This window comes from Saimiri boliviensis, chromosome X (genome assembly GCF_048565385.1).
Source record: "Saimiri boliviensis isolate mSaiBol1 chromosome X, mSaiBol1.pri, whole genome shotgun sequence".
Classification (NCBI taxonomy): Eukaryota; Metazoa; Chordata; class Mammalia; order Primates; family Cebidae; genus Saimiri; species Saimiri boliviensis.
Window position 1 is genome coordinate 20,735,869 of NC_133470.1, and position 17,508 is coordinate 20,753,376.

A 17,508-nucleotide genomic window follows, 5' to 3' on the forward strand; every position below is an offset into this window, starting at 1 on the left:
TTTGGGAGGCCAAGGTGGGTGGATCAACACATCGAGACCAGCCTGGCCGACATGGTGAAACCCCATCTCTACTAAAAATACAAAAATTAGCCAGGCATGATGACATGCACCTGTAATCCCAGCTACTCGGGAGGCTGAGGCAGGAGAATCTCTTGAACCTGGGAGGCAGAGGTTGCAGTGAGCTGAGAGCCTACCACTGCACTCCCGCCTGGCAACAGAGCAAGACTCCATCTCAAAAAAAAAAAAAAAAAATTCTTTAACAGCTTAGCAACTCTGATTTCTGTGTGTGGTGGTGTTGTCGTTATTGTCAAGCACAGATGCTCTACCACATTTTGGATAGCGGGGAAGGAAGGGGAAGTGGTCACAAAACCAGCTCAGGAAACATACAACAATTGTATAGTAGTGAGAATCATTGATCTTAAGTAACAGATTCTCTGCCCAACCTTGTTGTTTCCTGTTATGTTCCATTAGTTCTATTTCAATATGGTCTCAGGGTAACAGAGATGGCATCAATTGTGTAATTAAAAGTTACCTAATCATGCATTGACAGATACATAAGACATTATTAATGTCATTATTACAAGCAGAACAGTAACATCAAATAACAAGGCTGGAAGCAGTATCCCAGCACTTTGGGAGACTGAAGTGGGAGGATTGCTTAAGAACAGATGGCTCACACCTGTAATCCCAGCACTTTGGGAAGCTGTGGTGGGTGGATCACCTGAGGTCGGGAGTTTGAGACCAGTCTGGCCAACATGGTGAAACCCCGTCCCTACTAAAAATACAAAAAATTAGCCAGGTGTGGTGGCACATGCCTGTAGTCCCAGCTACTCTAGAGACTTGAGACAGGAGAATCACTTGAACCCTGGAGACGGAGGTTGCAGTGTGCCGAGACTCCTACAGGTAGGAAAGGCGAAGTCATACTCAGAGAAAGTATTGATTCCTGTGAGAGCAAATCTCTGGTCCTTCTCAGGTGCAGTGGCTCACACCTGTAATCCCATCACTTTGGGAGGCTGAGGTGGGTGGATCACGAGGTCAGGAGATCGAGACCATCCTGGCTAACACGGTGAAACTGGTCTCTACTAAAAATACAAAAAATTAACCTTGCGTGGTGGCATATGCTCATAGTTCCAGCTACTGGGGATACTGAGGCAGGAGAATTGCTTGAACCTGGGAGGCAGAGGTTGCAGTGATCCGAGATCATGCCACTGCACTCCAGCCTAGGCAACAGAGTGAGATACTGTCTCAAAAAAAAAAAATTAGCCATGTGTGATAGCATGTGCCTGTAATCCCAGTTGCTCAGGAAGCTGAGGCAGAAGAATCACTTCAATCCAGGAGGTGAAGGTTGCAGTGAACTGAGATCAGGCCACTGCACTCCAGTCTGGGTGACAGAGGAGATTCCATCTCTCTCTCTCTCTCTCTCTATATATATATATATATATAGATAGATAGATAGATAGATAGATATAGATACACACACACACACACACACACACACACATATTTTTTAAATCTCTGGCCCTTTTAAAGTAATAGGGGTCCAATGTCACCAACTTGCCAAGTAGCTTGTGGGTCTCCTTGAGGAAGAGTGCCATATCAAGGAACCCGGCGTTGATCTCTGGCAGCAGGTTGGACATTCAAAGGCAGCAGTAGCCAGATGAACCTTAGTAATTGAAAGTCCATGCTGTTGAGCCCTTGAGGCCTGAGAACCTGGGGAAAGCACTGGTGCAAGTCCCTGGAGCTGTGAATGTCCCTCAAGTCTAACTGCAAACACAGCAGGCATAACTGCACTCCCAGATACAAGGAAGCCCCATGCTTGGGGGCCAATCTCCAGGTCAACATGCAGACTGCCAGTTCAGAAAAAGGACAGAAAATGAGCAATTAATGTAAACGTCTACTGGATTAAAACCCCAATTAAAAATAATATTGCGGCCAGGTGCAGTGGTTCACACCTGTAATCCCAGCACTTTGGGACACCGAGGCGGGTGGATCACCTAAGATCAGGAGTTCGAGACCAGCCTGGCCAACATGGCGAAACCCTGTCTCTACTAAAATTCAAAAATTAGCTAGCGCGCAGTGGTGGACACCTGTAGTTACAGCTACTCAAGAGGCTGAGGCAGAAGAATCGCTTGAACCTGGGAGACGGACGTTGCAGTGAGCTGAGATCGTGCCGCAGCACTTGAGCCTGGCCAACAGAGCTAGACTCTGTATCAAAATATATATATATGTATTGCTCTATAAACAGTTGTGCCTAGTAGCTCAGGAGACTACCTCAAGTCCATTTTTAAAATGTGGTTTTCTCAGCCGGGTGCAACAGCTGATGCCTGTAATTCCAGAACTTTGGGGGGCCAAGGTGGGTGGATCAGCTGAGGCCAGGAGGTCAATACCAGCCCAGCCAACATGGCAAAACACTGTCTCTACTAAAAATAGAACAACAACAACAATAACAAAATTAGCCAGGTGTGGTGGTGGGCGCCTGTAATCCCAGCTACTTGGGAGGCTGAGGCACGAAAACTGCTTGAATCCGGGAGGCGGAGGTTGCAGTGAGCCAAGATGGTGCCACTGTGCTCTAGCTTGGGTGACAGAGTGAGACTCCAGCTCAAGAAAAAAAATGGTTTCCTGAGATTTCATGTAACACTACCTGATTTAGGTAACACTACCTGATTAAGGCCGAGGCAGGCAGATCACCTGAGGTTGGGAGTTCGAGACTAGCTTGACCAACATGGAGAAACCCCGTCTCTACTAAAAATGAGACCTTGTGTCTACAAAAAATACAAAAATTAGTCAGGCATGGTGGTGCACACCTGTGGTCCCAGCTACTTGAGAGGCTGAGATAGGAGGATCACATGAGCCCAGGAGGTCTAAGCTGCAGTGAACTGTAATAGCATTCCAGCCTGGGTGATAGAGCAAGACTATATCTCAAAAACCAAACAAACAGGCCACACACGGTGGCTCACTGTGGGAGGCCAACGCGGGGGAATCACCTGAGGTTGGGAGTTCAAGACCAGCCTGACCAACCTGGAAAAACCCTGTCTCTACTAAAAATAGAAAATTGGCCAGGCGTGGTAGCGCGCACCTGTAATCCCAGCTACTTTGGAGGCTGAGGCAGGAGAATCACTTGAACCCAGGAGGCAGAGGTTGCAGTGAGCCGAGATGGTGCCATTGTACTCTAGGCTGGGCAACAAGAGCAAAACTCCATCTCAAAAACAAAACAAAACAAAAACAAAAAATGTTTTTAATAAGGAAAATATGACTTAGTGAATTTAAAAGACTTGCCTAAGGCCACAGTGGCAGAGCCAGAACTATAATACAAGGCCACTAAAACCCAGCCCAGACATTTTCAGCCCCCTACATTATCTCTCAAGGGCTACAAGTGTACAAAACAGCAATTTGCATGGCTAAGCACATGTTATGAGAAAAGAGGGCATATTTTCCAATTGGTCAGTCAAGCTGCAACTTTTAGAAAAGAAAGATACAAGTCCAAGCGGGATGGCTCAGGCCGGGTACAGTGGCTCATGCCTGTAATCCCAGCACTTTGGGAGGCTGAGGCAGGCAGATCACCTGAGGTTGGAAGTTCGAGACTAGCCTGACCAACATGGAGAAACCCGTCTCTACTAAAAATACAAAATTAGCCGGGCATGGTGGCGCATGCCTGTCATCCCAGCTACTTGGGAGGCTGAAGCAGGAGAATCTCTTGAACCCAGGAGGCAGAAGTTGCAGTGAGCTGAGATCGCGCCATTGCACTCCAGCCTGGACAACAAGAGCGAGACACCATCTCAAAAAAAAAAAAAAAAAAAAGAAAAGAAAAAGAAAAAAAGAAAGACACAGTACAAAAAGAAAGAAAAAGGAATCAAGCTTTTTACAATAATCAGTGAAGCAAGTTTTTTTGTGATATGGCGCAGAGGTGAATCAGAAAATTCTACACTGCTCTCCCCTCTGACTCGGAGAGCTAGTTTTTATGGAAGTGACCTAAGATGCTTACAGTGATATAGTAAAAGTCAAATGTTTCCTGGCGGCCGATCTAGAAAAAAGAATAGAATATTGAAATTGGCAATAACCCTATAGGAACAAGTTCAGGATGGGCACGGTGGCTCATGCCTGTAATCCCAGCACTTTAGGAGGCCGAGGTGGGAGGACCACTGGAACCCAGGAATTTGAGAGCAGCCTAGGTAAAACAGTGAGATCCTGTCTCTACAAAATAAAACAAAATAGCTGGGTGTGGTGATACATACCCGTGGTTTCAACTACTTGAGAGGCTGAGGTGGGAGGATCACTTGAGCCCGGAAGGTTGAGTCTACAGAGGTCTGTGATCACACCACTGCTCTCCAGCCTGGGCAACAGAGAAAAACCCTATGTCAAAAATAAATAAATAAATAACAGTTCAGCAAACCTGCTCCCTAAAGCAGAAATGCCCTTTTGTAACCCTTTTTCCAGAAGCTCCCCATTCTTTAGGGCAGTTCTCTTGGGGTATTCTTGTTATTAAACATTTTTCTTCACATGGGGCTAATATCTGCTTCCTGGAACTGCTCCTGATATGACACAGAGTAAGTCTAGTCCCACTTTCTTAAACAACCCTTCAAGTTTAAATCTTTGCCATGTTACCCCTTTCCTTCCATCTTCTTGACTTCAGGTTAAACATTGCTAGTTCCTTCAATGACACAGTGGTTTTTCAGCCCTAAACCAGAGAAGTAGTCCTCCAAAGCTATTTCAGACACGTATGCTGCAAACACGAATGCAAGATGCTGCCATATGCCATTCCATGTGCCTGGAGGAGGATGTCCATTCCGCCACTGTAATGAGAAAAAATAGTTCGCAGGGCACAGTGGCTCACGCCTGTAATCACAGCACTTTGGGAGGCCAAGGCAGGCAAATCACCTGAGGTCGGGAGTTCCAGACCAGGCTGACCAACATGGAGAGACCCCGTCTCTACTAAAAATACAAAATTAGCTGGGTGGGGTGGTGCATGCCTGTAATCCCAGGTACTCGGGAGGCTGAGGCAGGAGAACTGCTTGAACCTGGGAGGCGGAGGTTGCGATGAGCTGAGATGGAGCCATTGCACTCCAGCCTGGGAAACAAGAGTGAAACTCTGTCTCAAAAAAAAAAAAAAAAAAATAGCTGTGCTTCTCAGTCCAGACATTGGGTAAATGTTAGCAGAAGTACAGTACAGGTGCATATTATTCCACATCCTCCCGCCCCAATCCTCTATTCTATGGCCATCTCAACTCCTTGCCCGTGGCACTTGGGAGATTGAGAATTGATCCATCCCTGATTGTTACTGATGTCTGCAGCCCAGCCTATAACTGACCTGACTACTTACTTCCCTTCACTTGTGACTAATTATAGAAGCAGTTATATCAGCCAGGCACAGTGGCTCATGCCTGTAATCCCAGCATTTTGGGAGGCCGAGGTGGGTGGATCACCTGAGGTCGGGAGTTTGACACCAGCCTGACCAACATGGAGAAACCCCATCTCTACTAAAAATACAAAATCAGCTGGGCATGGTGGCGCATGCCTGTAATCCCAGCTACTTGGGAGGCTGAGGCAAGAGAATCGCTTGAACCCGGGAGGTGGAGGTTGTGGTGAGCCAAAATCATGCCATTGCACTCCAGCCTGGGCAACAAGAGCAAAACTCCATCTCAAAAAAAAGAAGAAGAAGAAGAAGCACTTATATCAAGCAGGGCCAGAGTCAGGACAAGGGTGAGGCAAGAGAGGCATTTGCCTTGAATGCAAAATTTAATTTTTCTAATATTACATTGAAATATTATTTATCTTTATTATTGGGTTTTTTGCACCCCTTTAAATTCTGCACTGGGGGTGAGTATCTCACTTGCCTCTTCCTAATCTCAGCCCTGATTCATGGTTGGATTGACCAGTGAGACCAAGAGCTAAAAGCTTGGACTAACCAAGAGGTCAGAGCTCATTTTGAGTGACAGCCCTGCTATTCAGCAAAAATACAGATTGATCTGATTTCCCTTACTCCTCCCACACACAAAGAAATGGTTGGATTTCATCAGAGCAGAGACTATAGGTCCATATATCACCTCCTACCAGAGTGCCAGCCCCTGATGTACCTTTCTGTCCTGTTCCAGGGCTTAAATTACTAACTTGCGAACCACTAGGCAAGAAGAAGTCAGAATACAAGAAAAATACTGACAGTTGAAGGCACCAATGTTGGAATCCTCCATTGCTGATGAGTGTATTAGTCCCAAGGCACTAGGGTTAAGGCCTTTTGGTTAAAAGTAATGAATTTTTCGGCAAGGCGCAGTGATTCGTGCCTGTAATCCCAGCACTTTGGGAGGCTAAGGTCGGCGGATCATGAGGTCAAGAGATCGAGACCATCCTGGCCAACATGGTGAAACCCTGTCTCTACTAAAAATACAAAATTTAGCTGGGCATGGTAGCACACACTTGTAGTCCCAGCTACTCGGGCTGAGGCAGAAGAATCGCTTGAATCCAGGAGGCAGATGTTGCAGTGAGCTGAGATGATGCCACTACACTCCAGCCTGGTGACAGCGAGATTCCTTCTCAAAAAAAAAAAAAAAAGTAATAAATTTTTCAAGTGAAAGGTGGTAGGGCTGGTTACACTTGGCTTCAGCAAAGTCATAAAAGAATATCACCAGAAGCAACTCTTACTAGTTGGTTTTGTTTTGTTTTGTTTTGTTTTTTGTTTTTTGCTTTTTGTTGGAGTTTCACTCTTGTTGCTCAGGCTGGAGTGGAACGCCACAATCTCGGCTCACTGCAACCTCCATCTCCTGGGTTCAAACAATTCTCCTGCCTCAGCCTCCTGAGTAGCTGGGATTACAGGCACCCACCACCATACCCAGCTAATTTTTGTATTTTTAGTAGAGATGGGGTTTCACCATGTTGGCCAGACTGCTCTCGAACTCCTGACCTCAACTGATCCACCCATCTCAGCCTCCCAAAGTGCTGAAATTTTGGTATTTTTAGAAGGGGTTCCTGTTGGATCTGCATTGTTGTTTAACATAATTGGTAAAAATCTGCCAGGGTAAAAATTATATGATTGGGCCAGGCGCAATGGCTCATGCCTGTAATCCCAGCACTTTGGGAGGCCGAGGCAGGCGGATCACTTGAGGTCAGGAGTTTGAGACCAGACGACTGGCCAACATGGCAAAACCCCATCTCTACTAAAAATATAAAAAGTAGCCAGGTGTGGTGGTGCACACCTGCAGTCCCAGGTACTTGAGAGGCTAAGGTGGGAAGATTGCTTGAACCCAGGAGACAGAGGTTGCAGTGAGCTGAGATCACACTATTGCACTCCAGCCTGGGCAACAGAGAAAAAAAAAATTACAGGATTGTAGAATAACAGAATGGCAAATGGACTTAGACATCCATCCACTGCCTTCATTTTGCAGATAAGGAAACATGCAAACTGAGAAAATTCCCTCACCTACTGAACAGTCTGGGGGTGCAAGTCAAGGGGTGGGGAAGTTGGCTGAGAGGAAAACCAGCACTTAGTATTATCTATGGAGCAGAAAGAAATAAGCATCAAGTTGTGGCACACACAAAGCCATCAAGGACAATGTTTATGGTGCAAACGGTTTCTTAATAAAGCACCAAATTTTTTAAGTTGGAGTCTCGCTCTGTAGCCAGGCTGGAATGCAGGGGCATGATCTCAGCTCACTGCAACCTCTGCGTCCCAGGTTCAAGTGATTCTCCTGCCTCAGCCTCTGGAGAAGCTGGGACTACAGGCATGTGCCACCAAGCCAGGCTAATTTTTGTATTTTTAGTAGAGACAGAGTTTCACCACGTTGGCTAGGCTGATCTCGATCTTTTGACTTCTTGATCTGCCAGCCTCGGCCTCCCAAAGTGCTGGGATTACAAGCATGAGCCACCACATCCATCCTAAAGTACCAATTTTTAACTCCAAATAAACATTTCAAATCTGTTCACTATGCTCCAGATCCACCACCTTCAGCCTGTCTTTTTTATCTAGATTACTCTTATCAGAGACACCTAACTGATCTACTCTTATTCTCTCTTGCCCTTTACCCAAAGCCGGGACTTAAAATGGAAATCTAATCATATGACTTCTCCACCTAAAGCTGACCACTTCAAAGGCTGCCTACTGCTCTTTGGATAAAGACCAGAATGTTCAGCATGGGCCACTGAGCCCTCATGATCAGGCTCTGGCCCACCTCCCCTCACTTCCAGCACCTTCATCCTCTTCCTCCTCCTTCTCCTTCACAACACTCTAGGATTCCAACTGCTCTGTTCTCTCTCAGGAAGCCTCCTCCCTCTTTTGTTTTTTTGAGACAGTCTTGTTCTGTCTCCAAAGCTGGAGTTCAGTGGCACAATCTGGGCTCATTGCAACCTCTGCCTCCTGAGTTGAAACAATTCTCCTCCCTCGGCCTCCTGAGTGACTGGGATTACATGCAGGCACCACCACACTTGGCTAATTTTTTGTATTTGTAGTAGAGACAGATTTCACCATATTGCCCGGGCTGGTCTCGAACTCCTGACCTCAGGTTATCCACCAGCCTCGGCCTCCCAAAGTGCTGGGATTACAGGCATGAGCCACCGCGCCCGGTCTCAACCAGTTTTAATATGTCATGTTGGGGAGGAAGGGAGAGGAAATGGGATTTTTAGATTTTTACCTCAACATAATATTTGTGACCAAAACGTGGATGAAGCTGGACACGGTGGCTCACACCTGTAATCCCAGCACTTTGGGAGGCCGAGGCGGGAGGACTGCTTGAGCCCAGGAGTTTGAGACCAGCCTGGGCAACATGGCAAAACCGCACCTGTACAAAAAATACAAAAATTAGCTGGACGTGGTGGTGCATGCCTGTAGTCCCAGCTACCTACAAGGCTAAGAGGATCACATGACTCCTAGAATTTAGCTTCTGAGAAGCCGCTCCTCCACATCTTGGGTTTATTCTTTTTTTCTGTTTGAGTCAGGGTCTCACACTGTCTCCAAGGCTGGAGTGCAGAGGTACGATCATAGCTCACTACAGCCTCAAACTTCTGGACTCAAGCAATCCTCTCAACTCAGCCTCCCATGTAGCTGAGACTATAAGTATGTGCCACCACATCCAGCTAATATTTTATTTTATTGAAGAGATGGGGATCTCACTATGTTGCCCAGGCAGGTCTCAATTTCCTGGGCTCAAGCATTCCTCCCACCTTGGCCTCCCAAAATGCTGGGATTACAGGTGTGAGCCACCATGCCTGGTCCACGTCTTGGGTTTATATACCTAGATTTTCCTCAGGTTTATGATTCTATACCTGATCTTATTAGAATTCAGTGAAATTTGTTTTTAATTCTGCATTTCCTCTTTGAATTCTGACCCTGTCCCACAAGGAGTTTGCTTCCTCCCTAATCCCTCTCCTCTCAGCCGCTTTTAAGAATCATCTGCAAACCATTTCCATCAATGGCTTGTATTTGGCCAAAAGGTTCACGTAGTTTGAGCAATAGAAAGTAAAGATAATGAATATAAAAATGTTTCTGATGCACTCTATCTTCAAATCTTTGAAAACAATAGGCCGGGTGCAGTGGCTCACTGTAATCCCAGAACTTTGGGAGGCTGAGGTGGGCAGATCATTTAAGGTCAGGGGTTCGAGACCAGCCTGGCCAACATGGTAAAAACTCGTCTCTACTAAAAATACAAAAATTAGCCGGGTGTGGTGGTGCATGCCTGTAATCCCAGCTACTTGGGAGGCTGAGGCACGAGAATCGCTTGAACCCAGGAGGTAGAGGTTGCAGTGAGTTGAGATCTGCCGCTGCACTCCAGCCTGGGTGACAGAGCAAGTGAGACTCCACCTCAAAAAAAAAAAGAAAAAGAAAATAACCAGACCAGTAAAGAGGGGAGGGGACTAAAACAACAAAATAATCAGTAAAGTGAATATACTAATTCAATTACATTTAGTTCATTTATTGAGCACCTACTATATGTCAGGTATTATACTGGGTCCTAAGACGACAAAGATCAAACAGGGAGAGTTCCCTACATCTGAGAATTCACCAACTAGAGGGAAAAAGCAGAAATGTAATCAAATACATTGTGATAATTGCTTCAGTGAGTCATGTGCCACATAGTCTACAGGAAGCAGCAAACAATTAATTCTGCCAGGATGGAGTGCTAGAGAAGTCTTGGGGAGGAGACAGCATAGTGGCCTGGAATGCGACAGAGAGGAAATGACATTTGTGTAAAGAGAAATGAAACTAAATTAGAGAAAAAGAAACTAAATTATCCAACTTGAATTTCCTAGTTTCTTGCTAAACCCTTTATAAGGGGCTAAGAAAGTTTTCCAAAAAATTAAAGGAAATCATGTTTATTTGTCTTTCTGTCTCACCTTATGATATATCTAAATACCTAATTAAAATGTCATTTTAATTAAAGGCACTCATGAAAGGTGGCTGGGTACCACTCTATCAATGGCCCAGCTGGCCATCCCCTGGTGGGAGATTTCCCTAAGTGACCTAGCAGGGTTACTGTTACTATTACTGCCCCACATGAATCTTGTGCTGGAGGTGACTAGAGCTGTGTGTTCCTCAGCAGAAGCAGGATGCATAAGCAAAAGCTCCCTTTTTGTTTCATTTTCAGAGTATCCTAGTTCCACACTCTACAAGAAGTCACATGCCTCGCAGGACGGTTCCAAGCTGAGCCCGAATCACTGAGGGAGGTTCACTGCTTGCTAACATGAACTTTATTCCTACATAAACAAGTCCCAAACCATCTTCTCCACATGCCACCAAGGTCAAGTCAGAACACACATTATCAGGTGGGTGAGTTGGCTCACGCTTGTAATCCCAGCACTTTGAGAGGCTAAGGCAGGTGATCACATGAGGTCAGGAGTTCGAGACCAGCCTGGCTAAGATGGTGAAACCTCATCTGTACTAAAAATACACAAATTAGCCGGTGTGCTGACGCCGTGGCTCACGCCTGTAGTCCCAGCTACTTGGGAGGCTGAGGCACGAGAATCACTTGAACCCGGGAAGCAGAGGTTGCAGTGAGCCGAGATCACGCCACTGCACTCCAGCCTAGTGACAGAGTGAGACTCCATCTCAAAAAATAAATAAATAAATAAATAAATAAATAACCTTTTTTGGCTGGGTGCAGCAGCTCACCCCTGTATTCCCAGCAATTCGAGAGGCCAAGGTGGGCAATCGTTTGAGGTCAGGAGTTCAAGACCAGCCTGGTCAACGTGGTAAAACCCCCTCTCTACTAAAAATACAAAAATTACCAGGGCATGGTGCCAGGCACCTGTAGTCCCAGCTACTTGAGAGGCTGAGGCAGGAATATCTCTTAAACCCGGAAGGTGGAGGTTGCAGTGAGCTGAGATTGCACCACTCACTCCAGCCTGTGTGACAGAGCCAGACTATATCTCAAAAAAAATAATTAATTTAAAAAACAGAAGAATGCATTTCATAGTATGACAGAATATGAATGTTAGCAGTAGGAAAGGTCTGATTTTTTTTAGAGCTTATACTTTCTGAGGGAGAATCATGATAAAGGCCTCTTTCTTCCCTTCCCATCTCCAACTTACTTGTAGGACTGAAAGCCCGGGAAATGCTTACCCCTTTTCTACTCCCAGCCTGTCTCAGCCAGAAGGAACTGGATGACTGACACCCCAGTGAAGGCTAAGGATAGGAAGAAATTCAAAGGGCTGGGTTTTCCCTATGCACCGGGAAGAGACAAGTCCCCCAGCTTTCTTTCGGTGTCTGGTGGGAAGTCTAGAGTAGATGTTTTGATCTGTGATCTGTGTTGCTTTGTGTCTATATTTTTTTTCTCCAGTTACAGCATAAAATTTCCCCTAGTATTTTAATGGAAATTTTTTCAGCTGGTACACTAGGTTCTCCTGAAAAAAAAAAAAAAGGGCACCGGGGCTCACACCTGTAATCCCAGCACTTTGGTTGGGAGGCCAAGGTGGGCAGGTCACCTGAGGTCAGGAGTTTAAGACCAGCCTCGCCAACATGGTGAAACCCCATCTCTACTAAAAACACTAAAATTAGCCAGGAGTGGTGGCACACACCTGTAATCCCAGCTGCTCAGGAGGGTGAGGCAGGAGAGTCACTTAAACCCGGGAGGTGGTGATTGCAGTGAGCTGAGACAGTGCCATTGCACTCCAGCCTGGGCGACAGGAGTGGAAACTCCATCTAAAAAAAAATTTTTTTTTAAAGCCTCTTTTTTTTTCTCATTTCTCCTCTCTCTCTCTTTTTTTTTTTTTTTTTTTTTGAGATGGAGTTTCGCTCTTGTTACCCAGGCTGGAGTGCAATGGCCAGATCTCAGCTCACTGCAACCTCCGCCTCCTGGGCTCAGGCAATTCTCCTGCCTCAGCCTCCTGAGTAGCTGAGATTACAGGCACACGCCACCATGCCCAGCTAATTTTTTTGTATTTTTAGTAGAGACGGGGTTTCACCATGTTGACCAGGATGGTCTCGATCTCTCGACCTCGTGATCCAGCCGCCTCGGCCTCCCAAAGTGCTGGGATTACAGGCTTGAGCCACCGCACCTGGCCTCTTTTCTTCTATTTTAAGATAGAGTCTCACTCGGTCACCCAGACTGGAGTGCAGTGGTGCCACTACGGCTCACTGCAACCTCAGCCTCCCGAGTAGATGGGACTACAGGCGCTGACCATGCCAGCTAATTTTTGTATTTTTTGTAGCGAAAGGGTTTCACCATGTTGCCCGTAGCTGGTCTCAAACTCTGGAGCTCAAGCGATCTGCCTGCCTCAGCCTCCCAAAATGCCGGGATTACAGATGTCAGCCACCACGCCCAGCCGACTTTTTACATTTTGATAGCCTGCCTCCATCCTTTGGTCAGCCAGAACCTAGCATGTTGTAGGAAAGGACCTGACAGAGATCTCTTTCATAAGGGAGAAGAGAGTCCTACTGATAAAACCAGAAAAGTTTATCCAGAGTCTTGAAGGTTCTGTCTTATTTATTGCTGTAGCTACTACACCTGGCACACTGCCTGATATACTATAATTACATAATAATATAGACTGACCAAATGAATAAATAGCAGTAGTGACAGCTACCATGTATTGAGTACTTAGTGCCTAACATGTTAAAAATATAAAATATGGCTGGGCATGGTGGCTCACGCCTGTAATCCTAGCACTTTGGGAGGCTAAGGTGGGCAGATCACCTGAGGTCAGGAGTTCGAGACCAGCCTGACCAACATGGAGAAACCCCATTTCTACTAAAAATACAAAATTAGCTGGGCGTGGTGGCACATGCCTGTAATCCCAGATAACTCAGGAGGCTGAGGCAGGAGAATCGCTTGAACCCAGGAGGCAGAGGTTGCAGTGAGCCGAGATCATGCCATTGCACTCCAGCCTGGGCAACAAGAGCAAAACTTGGTCTCAAAAAAAAAGAAAATAGGCCAGGCGCGGTGGCTCAAGCCTGTAATCCCAGCACTTTGGGAGGCCGAGGCGGGTGGATCACGAGGTCGAGAGATCGAGACCATCCTGGTCAACATGGTGAAACCCAGTCTCTACTAAAAATACAAAAAATTAGCTGGGCATGGTGGCGCATGCCTGTAATCCCAGCTACTCAGGAGGTTGAGGAAGGAGAATTGCCTGAACCCAGGAGGCAGAGGTTGCGGTGAGCGGAGATCACGCCATTGCACTCCAGCCTGGGTAACAAGAGCGAAACTCCATCTCAAAAACAAAAAAACAAAACAAAACAAACAAACAAACAAACAAACAAACAAAAAAGAAAGAAAATACATAATAAATAAATGCTGAAGAAATGAGGGGTTGGGCGCGGTGGCTCACGCCTGTAATCCCAACACTTTGGGAGGCTGAGGTGGGTGGATCACTTGAGGTCAGGAGTTCGAGACCAGCCTGGCCAACAGGATGAAACTCTGTCTCCATGAAAAACACAAAAATTGGCCGGGCGCGATGGCTCAGGCCTGTAATCCCAGCACTTTGGGAGGCCGAGGCGGGTGGATCACGAGGTCAAGAGATCGAGACCATCCTGGTCAACATGGTGAAACCCCATCTCTACTAAAAATACAAAAATTAGCTGGGCATGGTGGCGCATGCCTGTAATCCCAGCTACTCAGGAGGCTGAGGCAGGAGAATTGCCTGAACCCAGGAAGCGGAGGTTGCGGTGAGCCGAGATCGCGCCATTGCACTCCAGCCTGGGTAACAAGACTGAAACTCCGTCTCAAAAAAAAAAAAAAAAGAAAAGAAAAACACAAAAATTAGCCAGGTGTGGTGGCACAAGCCTGTAGTCCCAGCTACTTGGGAGGCTGAGACAAGAGAATCGCTTCAACCCAGGAGGTGGAGGTTGCAGGGAGCCAAGATTGCACCACTGCACTCCTGCCTAGGTGATAGAGCAAGATTCCATCACAAAAAAAAAAAAATGAGCAAATAGTAGCATGGATTGTACTGTTTATTGAGCACTAATTCCTTAAATAAGCACGAATCTTATTTAATACTCATAAATGTATGAGGTCAGTATTACCATTTTATAGATAAGGAAATTGTGGTTTAGAGACATTAAGTAACTCTCCACGAAGTCAAAATGGCCAGCAATTGATGGCTAGCACAAATTTAACCAAATATTAGGTTGGTGCAAAAGTAATTGCAGTTTTTGCCATGGAAATTAGCCTATTATCAGATGTGTAATTAGTTGTGTCTTTCTGCACCAGAGAGCGCACTCCTGCACCCAAGACTTGCCACAGAAAAACTGATAATGGGGTAGATCTGAAAGTAGGCTCATCACCCTGGTCATTGATAACAGCAATCACTGGTGGAATCAGGAGATTCTGCAGTCACAGGACTCAGACTTGGAAATGAGAAATCATCTGGAAACCCAAATGATCACCAGGCCTCAAAATGTAATATTCAAGTTCCCCTTTCATGTACATATTCAGCATTTTCCAAGCCTTCAGCCAATATTTCTCCCTTTTTGGCTTGTCTCTCCGTGGAGACAAATGTATTCTACATTTATTTTTACTCTGGTAAATGATAAAGTAATGAATGACAGATGGTTCTAACTTAATTGACGGGCTCCCCACCATATTGCAAACCAAATGACTTGAAAATTGTCATCTGAGAACCCTATGTCTTCATTTTAATTTTCATAATCTAGGACTCTTTTCTATCTCAAGCCAGTAAATAAGGAAACTGTATTTTCACTTCTTTCCACTGTACTTTGGCAAAAATAGATTCTGGACTTCTTACTACTATTTCATTGTGTCCTTTCTGGCGAATGTGAGTCTGTCTCATTTATTGGTTACATCCTTACACATGTATCATTCTTACCCATCTCAGTCCTGTCTACCATGGAAACAGTGGATGATGAGAGGAGAGTAATAAGCATGAAATTCAAAACCAGAATGGTGAGCTCCTGCTGGGGCGACAGGGTCTGTACTGTCTGCAACTGGAGTGGACCATTCCTGCTGTTCTGTCCTTGGTATGACACTGACATAAGGCTACAGTAAGACTCAAAGTAAAGATCAGGAAAAAGGATTATCAGGTAAATACTTACAAAAATAAAGCTGTACTACTTAGCCAGGAGTGATGGCATGTGCCTGCAGTCCCAGCTACTCGGGAGGCTAAGGCAGAAGACCACTTGTGCCCAGGAGGTCAGTGAGCCATGATCGCATCACTGCACTCCAGCCTGGGTGACAGAGCAAGACCTCATCTCAAAAGATAAATAAATAAACAATAACATGTAAAATTAAAAAACAAAAAACCGGCCAGACGTGAGGGCTCACACCTGTAATCCCAGCACTTTGGGAGGCCAAGGTGGCAGATCCCCTGAGGTCAGGAGTTCTAGACCAGTCTGGCCAACATGATGAAACCCATCTCTACTAAAAATACAGAATTAGCTTGGCATGGTGGCGCATGCCTGTAATCCCAGCTACTCGGGAGGCTGAGGCAAGAGAATCACTTGAACCCAGAAGATAGAGGTTGCAGTGAGCTGAGATTGTGTCATTGCACTCCAGCCTGGGCAAAAAGAGCAAAACTCCATCTCAATAAAAATAAAATAAAGTAAAATAAAAAATAAATAAGATTAAAAAACCACTCTAAAGAAAGAGGCACAAACATGGTAAAAGAAAAAATTCACCATAAAAATATATTAAAAACTCTGAACTTGCTTGTATCCAAAAACATAGTCTCAGTTAAAACTGCAATGATAAATTTGACCTTTTTTTTGAGACGGGGTCTTGCTCCGTTGCCCAGGTTGCAGTGCAGTGGCACTATCACAGTGGCACTATCACACTATCTTCAACCTCCTGGGATCAAGGAATCCTCCCACCTCAGCCTGCTGAGTAGCTGAGACCACATATGTGCACCACGTGGCATGCCCAACTAATTTTTTTAATTTTCAGTAGAGACAAAGTCTGTCATGTTGCCTAGGCTGGTCTCCAACTCCTGGACTCAAGGGGTCCTCCAACCTTGGCCTCCCAAAGTGCTGAGATTACACGCATGAGCCACTACATCTAGTCAAACTTGGCTACTTTAAATTGAAAGACTTCCATATGACCAAAGACACTACTGGCAAAAAAGTATCCTAGCCACAGATTCAGTACACATCTGTAACAAAAATAACAAAAAGAGAGGAATAAGAATAATGAATTATATAAAAGGGCTACTAAATGAATAAGAAAAAGAAAAATGAGTCAATCAAAAATGGATAAAAGTCAGCCCGGCATGGTGGCTCATGCCTATAATCCCAGCACTTTGGGAGGCCAAAGCAGGCAGATCACCTAAGCTCAGGAGTTCAAGACAAGCCTGGCCAACATGGTGAAACCCCATCTCTACTAAAAATACCACACACACACAAAAATAGCCAGATGTGGTGGCAGTCACTTGTAATCCCAGCTACTCAGGCTGAGGCAGGAGAATCACTTGAATCCAGGAGGTGGAAGTTGCAGTGAGCCAAGATCACACAACTGCACTCCAGTCTGAGCGACAGAGCAAGACTCCATCTCTGGCCGGGCGCGGTGGCTCAAGCCTGTAATCCCAGCACTTTGGGAGGCCGAGGCGGGCGGATCACGAGGTCAAGAGATTGAGACCATCCTGGTCAACATGGTGAAACCCCGTCTCTACTAAAAATACAAAAAAGTAGCTGGGCATGGTGGCGTGTGCCTGTAATCCCAGCTACTCAGGAGGCTGAGGCAGGAGAATTGCCTGAACCCAGGAGGCGGAGGTTGCGGTGAGCCGAGATCGCGCCATTGCACTCCAGCCTGGGTAACAAGAGCGAAACTCCGTCTCAAAAAAAAAAAAAAAAAGACTCCATCTCAAAAAATAAAAAAAATAATAAAAGGAAAATAAATCTAAACGTCCATCAACGGGATTTTTTTTTTTAACTTTGAATGCTCCAGGGAATGATTTTTTTATCCAATTAGTTCATAATACATTGCCAAATCAGTTTCAAGGTCAGTACGCCTTCCTTGGATAGATTTCAAATGCTTGTAATTTAATATTCCTTCTTATATCCCTTACACATATATGAATACGTGTAAACACTCCAAATAAGGGAAAAGCTCACCTGGAAGATTGGTGTCATTAATGTAAAAGGCT